General features: G+C 35.6%; 1 protein-coding gene across 4 annotated transcripts in view; it reads right to left on the bottom strand.

Moving 5' to 3' along the window:
* The window catches only part of DIAPH2 (diaphanous related formin 2), an 857,286-nt gene that overhangs the window by 525,980 nt on the left and 315,963 nt on the right, over positions 1 to 15,343 (bottom strand). The gene's annotated exons all lie outside the window — the stretch shown is intronic.

The following is a 15,343-nucleotide window of genomic DNA, read 5'->3' as shown; positions in this document are numbered from 1 at the left end:
GTGACTTTCCAGACAAAAACTTTACACAAAAGGAACATACAAATAATTCCTGGGAGGCCTCCTCTGTGAATCTCCTAGACAATAGCCCAGCTGCAGTAAGGTCACATGTGTCATTCTTAAGGTCAGTTTGGTATGGGTGCCTTTTTTTTATAGCACTACTACAAGCATATTTATAAGGCATTCTCATCACATAGAACTCGACATTGGGGGTTATATTTCATTACTTAATGAATGTCTTAGTATAAGACCTTTATTGCAAACAATCTTTTGGCTGTTGATGATTGCAGCGTTAACACAATTAAGTATTGGCAAGAAATATCTTTATAGCACTTTCTCTATCAGCCATCATAGTTTAGACTAATCTATTATTACCTTAAAAAGTAACAGTTGCATATACTTGACTTACTTGACAAAAGGAAGAATTAGATTTGCAGCTTGTAAAAATGTAAAGTGATATTATGATTCATGATAATTCAACAATCCACACTAAGGGCTATGTTATTTCTAATCTACTCTGCACATAATTTGCATAAATGTTTGTATCTCCACACCTTCACGGTCCCAGGCAATTTCGTTAAAATAAACATTTGAATGAATAAAGGGACAGATGAGACCTAGGTTTCCACCTGGAGTTGTACCAATAGGTTTTCATATCCAGTTATTTGGGTACTTCTAAAAACCCTTAGTACCAGATGAGTCCAAAATAAATTATGGGATAAAATAGCAATGCTACTCTGAAAATGAGAAGAAATATGAATAGAATCATCTTTTTTAAAAATAATGCTAGAATACTGGTATACTTTCCAGAAGCATTATCAACACTATAATTGGTATTTAGAAAATCTTCATACAAGACATGCAAAGGAAGACCAGAAGCATTCTAAACAAAGGCTAAGCAATATGTTTTTAAAAATCAATCTTCTACACGTGAGAAAACAAAGCTATGTTGCTTAAGATCCAATAATAAGACAATTATCAGAAGTTTCAAGAGGAGGTCTGATAATCTCAGTGAAAATGTTTTTCCAAGCAGTTAGAGGACAGGAAGAAGGTAGAGCAACAGTTCTTAACCTAAACGTAGAACTGAAAGATCAAGAGAGCCACCTGCAGTTTAAAGTCCAGAAATATGAAAACTCCCCTGACCTCCCATTTAAAAGCATTGTTTCTGGGGATGATACTCCCAGAGTTCCTAATTAAGTTAGACTTGGTGAGGAAAGCACATCATGATATAACCCAGCTATACTATAAAAGTAAATTCATGTTTTAAGTTCCATGATGCTTTCAATATGAATCCTTTTTAAAAAACAATTTGATATTAATACATTAAAACAATCACTTGAAACATATTTATTGAGCACCTACTACACTGTTTACTTCTTATTTCCTAACCAAATGGCAGCTGGACAAGTATTATAAATGATATTTTCCTATCTATGTTAACATATTAGTCCTCATAAGAAGAATCGTCAACTTTTGGGGACATTATCAAAAATATAACATTATCCTGTTTTTAAAGTGAAGTTTCCATTTTCAAGTTTGGATTATAATAATTCTCAAATGCTTTTATTCCCTCTACCCCTAGTTGGGTATCATAATGTCCTCATGGCCTGTATCAAATATGCCCTTAATAAATAAATGTACCCCAGTTAACATATAAAATTGTCAGGCAAGAGCTCAGTCTATTATGAACCATGAATCTGTTGGAGTACTAAAAGATAATACTGTACTTGATGTTGCCACCTAAGTCTCTGCTGGATCCTATCAACATTCAACCAGGGGAATAGGCTATTTCCCATCTTCAGTTTTCACAATGGAGGAGAACCTCCTTCACCTGAGATTTAGGAGAAAGTTGACTGAAATGGTTTATAAGTCTGTTTACTACTTATAAAAATTACCACATGACTTCTAGACTGTTGAAGATGGAACATTGGTTTAGAGATTACTGCATTCTTAATTGACCTCTGGGTAAGTAACTCTTAAGTCTAGAGCTGAATCTATCAGTAGCACATAATACCTAACATGATAGAACTGTTGCCACCACAGGCAAATGTCCCCCAGATAGCCAGATGCCAGCTTTCTCAGAAGGAACACCACCCCCAGTCTAGGATATTAGAAAAATATAGGGAATCAGATCTAATCAACAGGAGCCTATTGGCTTTTTAAAGAAGGAGTGGTCAGAGTTGATGAGCTAGCCCATCTTTAGTAGATTAGGTCATTCCCAACTTGAGAAATAATTCCGCTGTTTTGAGCCAGAAATCAAGAAAAATCAGCTCTTATCCAGAGAGCGATAAACCAGCTTTCATCCTGCCCTGGCTAGTTGCTTTGTTTCCTTAACTCTTCTCATCAGATCAGATTCAGGAAAAATAAGTGGAAATATAAGTGAAACTGTTCAAGCCTGCTACTAGAACAAAGCTCTGGTAAATTTACATTTGAACATAACCCCCCCCAAGCACTAACAGGGTTAAGGGAGAGGAGACAAGGCCTTCATTTGGGTGGAGGAGTGAAAATGGCTGACACACTAAGAGAGCTATTCTTGCCTCTCTGGCCTACACAGACCAAAGCATGCCTTTCTCTGGTGTGGGAACAACCTGAACATGCATCTCTTTCAGAGATACTCGCTCTGGTAATATGCGTAGATATGAATACTACTCCTGGGTGTTCGTTTGAAGGTATCGCCAAAGGTTTCACAGACACCCAGGGTTCTTACAAACCTCTCCATTTCAAAGAGTTTGACAACATTAACTGAAAACATTAAAGGCAATATCATATTTTTAGCAAAATCTATGCACAAAGTAGAAATTTTTTTTTTCTGGGTACAATAGCCTAAATGTAAGAGTGTAAAGATCTCTAATCCACTTTGATTAGTCCCTAAGATCTAAAGAAACAATGTCTATCTTCTCATGTGAGTTGATACATAAGAAAACTCCCAGTATCTCATTGTATTGTAGATGGCTACTATTTCTTCCTGGACTAGTACTAATAAATTTTTAGACAGACTATAACTTGCAAGAGTGACTAGTGTATATGTATGTGTCTTTGTGTGCTTGTGTGTATAAATTTTGTTTTCAAATGCCTGCTTATTGATTGGTGTTCATTCCAACTGAAATCTGACTTTGGTAACACTGGAGTAGATTTGTCATCTTTAGCTATGTTTTCGTGGAAAATCTTTTATGTGTAGTGTCGCTGCCAAGATAATGAGTTTAATCTGTTCATTTACATGGGTAAAAGGTAAATTGCAAATAAAATACTGAATCTAAAAATCTTACCTATACCAACACGGTATAACCTTTTTTTCTCTTAATGATTACATTCTTAATTCTATAGGCATGAATCCAAATCTGCTTCCAATATGTCACCCTCAAAAATATTTAATATTATAAAGGTTAAAATGCATAGATAAAAAAAAATGCATAGATATGTTTGTCATGTAATAGCAATAGAAAATAGAAAGTGAAATGCCTGCTTTGGTAAATCTTTTCACTTGATAAAATGTCCTAGAAGTCAAGAGGAGCACTATAATGAAGGAATTAAGAATATGAGCCATGGAGCCAGACTGCCTGGGTTCAGACTCCATCTCTCTCACTTACTAGCTGTGTGATCTTGATTAATTAATCTGTGCTTCACTTTTCCCATTTATAAAATGAGGATATTATCAGCTTTCATTGGGTTATTGTGAGAATTAAATGAGTCAATATGTGTAAAACACCTAGAACAACGCCAGGCACATAAGGAAGCACTAGATATTTGTTGGCTGTTAGAGCCTTTAGAATAATCTGAATCAATTAACAGGTACACAGAAAGATACAACAACTATGAAATTTTCAATAAAATTCAACGGAAGGGAACTATTAGAAATAAGGAAAGAATAAGAAAAATAGCAAGTCTTATAGCACAGGGAACTATATTGAATATCCTGTGATAAACCATAATGGAAAAGACTATGAAAAAGAATATATATAACTAAGTCACTTTGCTGTACAGAAGAAATTAACACAACATTGTAAATTAACTATACTTCAATAAATTTTTTTTAAAAAAAGAAAAACAGCAAGTCTAATATCTAACATAAAGCAATTAAAATTGGAAAATAAAATCTGCATCATTCCCAATGGCAATACAGTATCATGGATGATTTCAAACTACTAATAAGTGTGAAATCAGAAACTCAAATTATATAATAATAAAAAAATCAAATATTGTAATATGCTGAATAGGAATGAAATTTGTGATTGCCAAAAAGCTAACACATCCATATATCATACATATACATATGTAACATTTTAAGGAACATGTATCTATCTGAAAAGATGCATTTTGAGAATATTATATAAAAGTTAAAAATCATTACGTTGAGCTGCCAGAATTCCAGACGACAGTAATTTTTTATTTATATACTATTGTTTCCAAATTTGCCAATAATTTCTCCAGATTTTCCATAACAAACATTAATTTTAGCATAAAATCACTTTACTAGAAATGAATTGCACTTCCACAGTCTTAAGAACATTATTTTCTGAGAAAAAGCTAACTTAATGTAAACAACTTTGCATTAAAACAAAATTCACATATCTGTACAAACATCTACCTAGAGAACAGAGGTTTTCTTCTGCCAAAACTCACTAAAGTCACCTTATTGAACCTTTCCTATTCTACTTCAGAAGGAAAATAATATCACACCGTGCTCCAAACAAAGGTGTTCAGGATGGACATCACACACTGTCAACAGTAGAAACAATGTATGTGAACATGTATACAGCATTTTATAGGAGAACCATTTTCCCAGTTTCTCATCACCTTAAAAATAATCCTAAAACTAGTTTCAGTTACTTTTAATACTAAAACCTAGTACTGTTATTGTACTTTACACTGGAGGAAACGGGTTCAGAGAAGTAAGTTGACTCACTTGAGGTCAGGGCTAGAAAGTTACAGAGCTGGGACTTTAAGCTAGATCCTCTCATTCCCAGACCAGTAATAGATCCTATTCTTTATTACATTCCATGTAATCACCGGCCTTTAATAATCTAATTGCAAACCCTGACTTCTAGTCAGGCCAACTTAAGTTTTCTTTTCCAGTTTTTCCCATTGCTCTTACTCTTAGTGCATGCTTTCATTAGAACAACTATCTTACTGTACCATAACTGTTTCTTTACAAGCCGCTCTCCCCACTACATGATAAGCTCCCTGATAACAGTACTCCGCACAAAGGAAATACTCGGTCAACATTTTCTGAATGACTATTCTGTACTTTAAATGCATACAATATAGTCTACTTGCCCAGCCTCAGAGTATGTTGCTTTATCAAATGTATTGATATAGTAACAACTAATTACTAGTAACGATTTCCTTAATTCAGAATCTACTTATTCCCTATATTTCAATATCACTGACCATCATTAATTTCTAGACTTTAACACTGTTTGAATTATATTCTTTGCTCTTTGGGAGATTCCTATGTAACATTTACTCTAAATAAATTGCTCAAGGCTCTCAATATCCATTCATATAACAATAATTTTAAAGACTTTCTCTGCACAAGTCCTAAGGACACTAAGAGGAATAGAAGACGGCCCCCACCCATGAAGATCTCACCTTCTGGGATGAAGAAAGACTATTTGCTCGTCAAAGAGTTAAGGACAGCATCGGAAAGCAAGAGTTATATTCATCTTACCTGCAACTTCCCTTTTGATGGCTCAAATAATCTTCATTGTGTGTAATAACATTTTTTAGGGAGTGATAATGAGTACAACCACAGAATCACTTTGCTACTACAAATACATGTCCAAAAGTTGCCTGTTGTTAATTAGAAGGAAGCCCCATAAGATATAGTTACACACATACATACATGTTTAGAGAGCTCTAAGTAAATTAGGAATTGTGCTCCGGAGTCAGCTCACACAAAGGTTTATTTAAAGTACGCTTCAGGTTGATTCTCACTAGAAAGTGTTTCAGATAATAACATTAACCATCCCTTGTTAAAATGTATTGATACTGAAGCTCGTGTTAACTTGATTACCTGAACAGAGAAGTGAATGGGTCAACCACAGCACCCACATGGCTGAGAGCTTCCCTTTCCCTCGTTCTTTAGGATTTCTTTAATCCAGTTGATGTTTCAGTTGAACTGGCATTATTCCCATTAGCTTTAGGGTGCAGGTAGATTTAAAATACAGGAGTCTTGGCATTAACAATTTGACGTATTCCCCCAAGGATCTGCTTCCCATAATGATGTGACAATCCTAGTCTTTCCTGATTTTTATAACTTCACTAACAGCCTTAGTTCTTTAGCAGAAGACTCTTTCTTTTTATGTCGCCAGTGGAAAATATATCATAAATACTTAGAACAGCGTTGAAATGGATAAAATTAATAACAGTTCAAGTAAAAATCTATTAAGGCCTATTGCATATTCGGAGGGTGAAAACTGTTCAAAATCATTTGGGTGATTATTCTTGAGAACTATGGCCTAAATAACTGATTAACTTTTTTTTTTTTTAATGCTTTCCTTTTTTTCTTTTTAATTTTTATTTATTTATTTATTTTTAATTTATGGCTGTGTTGGGTCTTCGTTTCTGTGTGAGGGCTTTCTCCAGTTGCAGCAAGCGGGGGCCACTCTTCATCGCTGTGCGCGGGCCTCTCACTATCGCGGCCCCTCTTGTTGCGGAGCACAGGCTCCAGACACGCAGGCTCAGTAATTGTGGCTCACGGGCCTAGCTGCTCCGCGGCATGTGGGATCTTCCCAGACCAGGGCTCGAACCCGTGTCTCCTGCATTGGCAGGCAGATTCTCAACCACTGCGCCATCAGGGAAGCCCCTGATTAACTTTTAAAGAATAAAAACACATAGTGAACTATTTTTAAATCTAAACTTAAAGAGTACTGGCCTTGGTTTGGGGGAAGCATAGGACGGACTGGTAAAGAGAGGCATGGAGTTAAGCAAAAGGTTATTGTCAAGGTCCTAGATTTTGTTTTGGGTGATGAAGTCAGAGGAACTGAGTATATTATCAAAAATAGCTAATTAAACAACTTAATAAATAAATAGTGAGTCACCCACAAATCAATTATAACAGTGGGTTATGAACTAAGGGGCTGTGATTAGTCCAATTCTGTGCACCTGAATTCCAAAAAAAAAAAAAAAAAAAAAGGGAAGGATAAAATAGCACCAGCCATACAAAACTAAATATATGATCTAGCAATCAGGCTCCTTGGTATTACACAAATGAGTTGAAAACTTACATCGGCACACAAGTGTTTATAGCACATTTATCCATAATTGCTAAAACATGGAAGCAACCAAGATGCCCTTCAGTAGGTGAATAGGTAAACTACAAGGGAATATTATTCAGTGATAAGAAGAAATGAGCTATCAGGCCATGAAAAGACATGGAACAACCTTAAAAACGTATTGCTCGGTGAAAAAAGTCAATCTGAAAAGGTTAGGCAAAACTATGGAGACAGTAAAATGATCACTGGGTGTCAGGGGTTTTGGGCGGGGGTCAAGGAGGGAAGAATGAATAGACAGAGAACAGAGGATTTTTAGGGAAGTGAAACTATTCTGTATGATACTATAATGGCAGATACATGTCACTAAACATTTGTCAAAACCCATAGACTGTACAACATAGAGTGAACCCTAATGAAAAGTAAGGATTTTAGCTAATAATAATGTATCAATATTGGTTCACCAATTGTAACAAATGTACCACAATAAGGCAAGATGTTAGTAATAGGAGAAACTGGGAGCAGGATGAGGGCGTACATGGGAACTCTGTACTTTCCACTCAAATTTTTGTAAACCTGAAGCTGCTCTAAAAATAGTCTGTTAATTAAAACAACAAAAACTAAAATAGCATCAGCCATTTACGATTGCCTAATTAACCACATGGGTTTATACTATATTATAAACTAATTTCTTTCTATTAAAGCCAATGTATGGTAAGCATGATGCAAAAGTATAATATATAAAATATGTTGGTATTTTGGTACTGTTGTCATGATAGCAGCAACGTTATTATAGTACTTCTCATAAAAATAAAACCTAAAAACCAATAATAACAAAATCATGTTTTACCACCTTACTTTGTAATGACAGAAGGATATTTTTTAAAAAATCACCCCAAAGCTTCATAAACTAAACATGTACATACAAACTTTCGTACTAAATTTCTATGATGCTAGCTAGCCTCTCCTGTTTCACATATGAATAGGCAAACAAAATTAGAGGCTTGTTAACATGACAAGACAGCTATACTTATTTTATTTTATTATTTTTAATTGAAGTATAGATGATTTACAATGTTGTGTTAGTTTTAGGTATACAGCAAAGTGATTCAGTTATATATACATATAAATCCTATTTCAGATTCTTTTCCATTATAGGTTATTACAAGATATTGAATATAGTTCCCTGTGCTATGCAGTAGGTCCTTGTTGTTTATCTATTTTATATATAGTAGTACATATCTGTTAATCCTAAACTCCTAATTTACCCCCCCTTCCACTTTGGTAACCATAAGTTTATTTTCTATGTGAGTCTATTTCTGTTTTGTAACGAAGTTCATTTGTATCATTTTTTTTTTAGATTCCACATATAAGTGATATGATACTTGTCTTTCTATGTCTGACTTACTTCACTTAGTATGATAATCTCTAGGTCCAGCCATGTTGCTGCAAATGGTATTATTTCATCCTTTTTTATGGCCGAGTAGTATTCCACTGCATATAAATACCACATCTTCTTTATCCATTCATCTGTCGATGGACATTTAGGTGGCTTCCATGTCTTGGCTACTGTAAATAGTGCTGCTATGAATACTGGGGTGCATGTAACTTCTCCAATTAGAGTTTTCTCGTCTTTTCCATATATATGCCCAGGAGTGGGATTGCTGGATCATATGGTAGCTCTATTTTTAGTTTTTTAAGGAACCTCTATACTGTTCCCCATAGTGGCTGTACCAATTTACAACTATATTTTAAATGATCAATCAATCAACTAAAAATATATGAACATATGATGTTGATGGTAAGGGAAACTTCTTCTAGATCTGGTCTTCTGTTTAAAACACAGAAATATATCATAAATGCATTAAGGCAGATTAATAAATGCAAATGCTAAAACACCTTATGCTAATAGCTTCAAACAGGTTTTGCACACAGTAATTTCCTTGCTCACCTAGGCAACTAAGATTCTGCTACATTCATGTGCTTCTCCCAGGTCCTGGCTCTCCACCATGCTATCTTGGCATAATGTACTAAGGTACAATTAATTTACAGCAGGACAGTTCCATTCACATAGCTTTTCCTCCTTCTATTATTTGGGTTTCATGAAGACTGTACCAGTAATCTAGAGAAGAGGCAATCCTGTATTTTTTTTTTTTTGAGTCACACCACTGTAATGTTTTTAATCTTACCATCACTGAAACATTTGAAAAGTGCTAAAGAAACTCATTACTAGGAACTACTTGCACCTCCAGCTACCATTAACTGCACCATAAGCTCACAGGTGGGGTTAAAAAAATTAAATTACATAAAATTGGAGGGTCATGCTATCAAATTAATTAAAAACCAAAACACTAATTTGAAAAGATACGTGCACCCTAATGTTCATAGTAGCATTATTTACAGTTGCAAAGATATGGAAGCAACCTAAGTGTCTATCAACAGATGAATGGATAAAGAAGATACACACACACACACACACACACACACACACACACACACACACAATGGAATAACACTCAGACATAAAAAAGAATGAAATTTTGCCATTTTCACCAACATGGATAGACTTGAAGGGCATTATGCTAAGTGAAATAAGTCAGACGGAGAAATACAAATACTGTATGATATCACTTATATGTGGAATCTAAAAAATATAAAAAACTAGTAAATATAACAAGAAAGAAGCAGACTCACAAATATAGAGAACAAACTAGTGGTTACAGTGGGGTGCAATATAGAGGTGGGAGGTACAAACTCCTTGATGTAAGATAGGCACAAGGGTGTATTGTACAACACAGGGAATACAGCCAATATTTTATAGTAACTATAAATGGAAAGTAACCCCTTTAAGAATTGTATGAATTTTTTTAATTAAAAAAAAATATTTTTTTAATAAAACCATATATTTCAATCCATCTGTGCTGTCTCAAAAAAACACAAAAACAAATCTCCAGTGAAACTTACCTTGAACATATATGACTATAAGATGAACTAAGAAGATCCCAAATTACCCTGAGGGAGACACTTCCTATCCCTTCTTACCCCATTTGAATTATATCCAAATTTGTGTTATTACACAGTGCTTTATCAAAGTTTTACTGTATTTATTACCTTTGACTTAATATGCAATTTATAATCTTTGAAAAATGAGCTTTCTCCCCTCACCACCATCGACCAAAGGGAAAAAAAGGGTAAAAACTCTAGTGGTAACTATTTATAATCCTTTCCTCAAAGGGCCATATTAGAAAGATTCAGTGATTATCAAGTTAGTATTAAGAGACACACCTTAAGGTTAAAGTTTTCTGGTAGTTATGTTTGGCAAATACTAAATTAAGCATGTTCCAATAAATGTACCTAAAAAGTTCCTGCAATTGACCTCAGGCAGCTCCAAGAAAAGTGTTCAAAGCAGAAGTGGTACGCAACTCCATCCCAGCTTCACGATGGGAACTGGTGACTCCCAGTTTTGCCAAGGACAAAAATCAGTCATATTTAACATTAACCAGTAAAAGTAGATCACCAACAGGTTTCTGCTAGAATCTGATATATTATCTCCTGCTCACTACACAACCCTGAAGAGCTGTAGTGTGAGCTAAGGCAACTACAGACAAAGTAGATGGACACAATGATTTAAGGAATGCTACAGTTTAGGAGAGTAAAACAAATTACATTGTGGACAGCTTGGAAACTACAGAAGCAGTGACAACAGATAAATATGCAGCACCTAAGAATTGGGTGGCACCTTTTGAACAACTTTTTTGGGAAGAGACTGAAGCTACTTGTCAAAGGTATCCATAGCACCCATTCTATAAGTAGTGGCTCTAGCCTCGAACTATTAAGAAAAAAGGACTTCTATATCCTGATCTTTAAGAATAAACTAGCTTAGAGACAGCATAAACTCCATCAGTATGACCAATTCCTTACACAAAAAAAGTAACCCACAATACACAGCACATCTGTGGTTAAAAAGAAAGCTGATTATCTATGTCTCTTCATTTTATCTGATTTTTTCTTTTTCTTTTTTTTTTTATTTTTTCATAAAGACATTCTGATGACACTAAAATTACCATTCCAAAATAAAAGGTCAAGAATGAGTTAATTTTAATACTTCAAAATATGTTTTCACTTTTTGCCAAATTTTATAAACTCATAGGCTAAGTGAAATGTTCTCTACGACAAATGAGAACAACTTAACCTTAAGAAAAGCCAAGCATCAATTTTTCATGAATTAGCCACTGGTGGGTTTACATTTCATGAAAAGAAAGATTAAATGTCGATTTCACACTTGGTGAACTGCCCCACCTACTGATTCAAATGAAAATAGAAGAAATTCATCACAACATATTGACAGCTTGTGATTTGTTTCAAGACATGCCTTTTTACCAGTATTCTAGTCTGAGGATAATAGATTCCTACGATATGAAGTTAATAGTAGTTCCCGACATAATCATTTTACGTACTTCTAACAAAAAGGTCGAGTAGCTTTTTAAGACATTCCTAGCAACAGAACCATTTAAACATAATAGCTTTTTAAGACATTCCTAGCAACAGAACCATTTAAACATAATTTGCTCAGAAATAAAGCATACAGGAATTGATCAATATATAGTTTCAGTGTATAAATATGAAGTTAGATCACTCCAGGTACAGTTATTAATTTTCTCTTACACAGATCATCTGTTGCCTGCTAGATGAAGAAGCTTTTTTAAAAGAGATTTTTGAGGTACTGTTTGCTTTAACTGAGGAAGGTATGTTACAAAGCCACTCTGCATAAAAAATACCACGTTAACATGTACATAGATACATATTTGCATGTGAGTCGTGAAGCACAGATTAACGAATTTTTAAATAGAAAGAAAAAAGTAAACTGGACATAAGGTCAGCAGATTGGATGATATTTGTTACTATATGAAGCTTGGAAGCATTGCCAGAAGCCGGGTCACTTCAAGAACAAAAAGTGAATGCACGTAGGCAAGACAGTATGGTAGTTATTGAATTCAGTCATTGTTTTATTGTGGATTCATGAAAATCAAAATGAGACCTTCCCTAAAATGAAACACTAGAGGATTTAGGAGGGCAGAGCATTTACACAATAAAAAATAGCATTATCATCAGAGTGCCATTTAAAAAATAATGTTCATTAAAAATGCTTATTGGTTCACTTATAAAAGTTGGTATTAAAGAATATTTGAAGCTAAATATGGTAAATTTTGGTGTCTCAAAGACACTATACATAGCCGAATTCCTTTTCTGTATAACTGTCATGTTATTTTTATTTTTTAGATAAATAAAAGTGCTACTTTTCCCCATTCTTCCTGAAATACGTTTTTAAATGTGAACACTATCCCATTGTTAAAGAGACTGAATTAAACATCTTATTTTAAAAATAAAATCAATTACTTTCAGGATAAATTTCTCCAATATACAAAAAATCAAATCAAATCAAGTATAAAAGTGGGATATATTACTTCAAGTCTGTATAACAATAAATCAAAATAACAACAAGAAGAAAATATTGACACCCAACACTCATAACATTTACTATGGATCAGACCACTATTCTAAACCTCGTAATCCTCTGAACCCTCATGAAAACCCTACGAGGTAATATCATCCCTCTTATTTTACAGATGAGGAAGTTGAGATGTAAGAGGTTAGGTAACCTGCTGAAGGTCACTCAGGTAGTAAGTGGCACTCTGCCTTCAGAGTTCATTCCCTGTAAGCACTCACTATGCTGGAGTTGCAGAATCTCCACGCACTGTGAGAAAGCTGATGGTATCTCGGAAGTAGTTTTGAACTGGCAAATGTCTGTAACTAGTTCTCAGAGGAGTAGAAGCTGTGGAATTGATCCGGTTCAAGTTGTTGAAAATGTGGATGCTCAGGACTTATGACAAGATTAGAAAAAAAAAGTTAAAATGATGATGTTTCAGGAGGGATGGTAGGAAATAAGTGTGGGGAGAAATAGAGGCAAAGAAAAGTACACAACAAAAGTGATAAGTCTGGGAATCTGAAACAAAAAGAGAAGGGAATTTTATCAAAAGAAAATAAAATTAAGAAGGAAAGCCAAGAAACAGATCATACTCCATCTTTAAACCCTAACAACCTGGTTTGCAGATACACCACTTGACTGAAACTGCTACTTTTGCCCATAAATTTCCCCTGAATTCTTTTTCATTCTTTTTCTTCCTGAATGAAGAATGAAGAACCTTAACTGCTAGCACCATCTCCACTTTTCTACCTCTTTTTCTTCCTTTACCATTAACCAAGGCTACTTCCCCTGGTTCAATGCTAAATTTCTAGTTCCTCTCCTGAGTGGCAATCTTAAAAAGCTCACCTTTCAACATCTGTATTTTTGGTTGCCAAAAACTCACCTCTAATTATGCATCCCACTGCCTCATGAAAGTAAACACAGTAAAAGCGTGAATAGTATACCACATTATAAAAAGGCTCTTTCCTATTTCTCCATCATCAGGGCCATTCTCTATTTCCTTAGGCTTATCAGCCAATTGATCCTTGCTCCATAGTCAATGCTCGCAGATCCTTTAAGGCGTGCCTCTTTCTTGCTATATCCACTCCTATTAGCACAGTTTCTCAGCTTTCACTATCTTCCCCCCTCGGTTGCTAAAACAGTCCCATATCTCATGCCTCTGCCCAAACCTTCTCCTCCTCCAGTGTCCACATCCAGTTGCCAGATCACTTCGTCTCAAACATCACCCTGCAAGATCCACCAAGGCTCCCTAATACCAGTTGGATACAACCTAATCTCCAAAATTTCTTTTTGAAAAATGATTTAAACAGGTCTCCCATCCTCATTTCACTTGCCACCTCTTTAAATGCACTTCTCCCTATTCCTCAACGTGCTAATCCAGTCAAACCGACTAAGTTGTACAATCTCATCCAATATAATTTTTTCAAACTCCCTACCCTGTGCTTTCAAAGGTAAACATCTTAAAATATCAAGACCTTGGGTATTTTGAATAACTAACTGCACTTATTTCTTTATGGAGATGTGGGACTGTAGAAAACTTCACATTCCTTGAATGTCTACCCTAGCGAAGGAACAGTGCTAGGTTAGTCTTCATCACAATAGTGCAAAGTAGGTATTATTAAAAAATTTTCTACCTAAGAACACGAGGTGATGTTAAACCACTTGTCCAAGTTCACACAGCAGAATCGAAGTCCAAAGTTGATGCTGATGACCCTTCCTACTCTTCTCCTCTGCACCTTCTATCTTGGAACCCAATTGGAAGCCACAGGTACTCTTGCTGCCCCTCTGAACTTAGCCAAGTCTCTTCCTTGCTGGTGTCACTGTTTCCCTGCTGATATTGGAGGCTGCCGACAGCCAGGCTAATTTCGTGACATATTATAGAAAAAAAAGGTGTTGCAGCCTTTAATTTCTTTAATGCCAGCACTCGGGCCCTGACTACTGAGGTATGGCAGGCGCACTGACAGTTGCACAAAGTGACAGCTGACAGTGAAAGAGAAAAAAAATACCTATAAAAAGCAGATACGAAAACTATTAAATGACAGCAGGCTGGGACCATGAGCCTCTCCTGGTATTCGCTCTGTGCATTCCTCTCCCACTGAAAACTGACAAGCAAGAACAGAACAGCTGTCCACCCCCTTTTCTCCATGACTATTTTCTGTTCAATGAACACATGAAGAAAAAGGAGGGTATCTCTCCAGTCCCTTCAGTTTTCTCTGTGTTTATTCCACAACTGCCTCCTTTTCCTCGTAATGATGCCCACATATCAGACCAAGGCAATGCTCAGCTCTCAGCAGGTCTGCTAACAAATTTCACGTGCTTTCCTAAGGAGGCTTCTCAAGGCATCATCCTGTTCTTTCAAACTACTTTTCTGCGGTGAACTCTGAACTCATTCTTCAAGGCCCAGTGCTACTTCTTCTCTGATGCTTTCCCTAATACCCTGGGAATGTGTATAAGGAAATGCATGGCCACCCCCCTGAAGCTGGTGGTCTTATCCCTGTTTTATAGCTGAAGCAACAATGATACCACGTTTCCAAGGTCCCAGATCTAGTAGGTTTTGTGTAACTTCAAAGGCCACGTGCTCTGCATTGCCATGTAAGTGCCTGACAATTAGCTTTTTTGACTGTCACGTAAGTGCCTGACATTAAGGTTT

The sequence above is a fragment of the Balaenoptera ricei genome, chromosome X (genome assembly GCF_028023285.1).
Source record: "Balaenoptera ricei isolate mBalRic1 chromosome X, mBalRic1.hap2, whole genome shotgun sequence".
Classification (NCBI taxonomy): domain Eukaryota; kingdom Metazoa; phylum Chordata; class Mammalia; order Artiodactyla; family Balaenopteridae; genus Balaenoptera; species Balaenoptera ricei.
The sequence above is the reverse complement of the archived record's forward strand: the minus strand, read 5'-3'. Positions and strand labels throughout refer to the sequence as shown.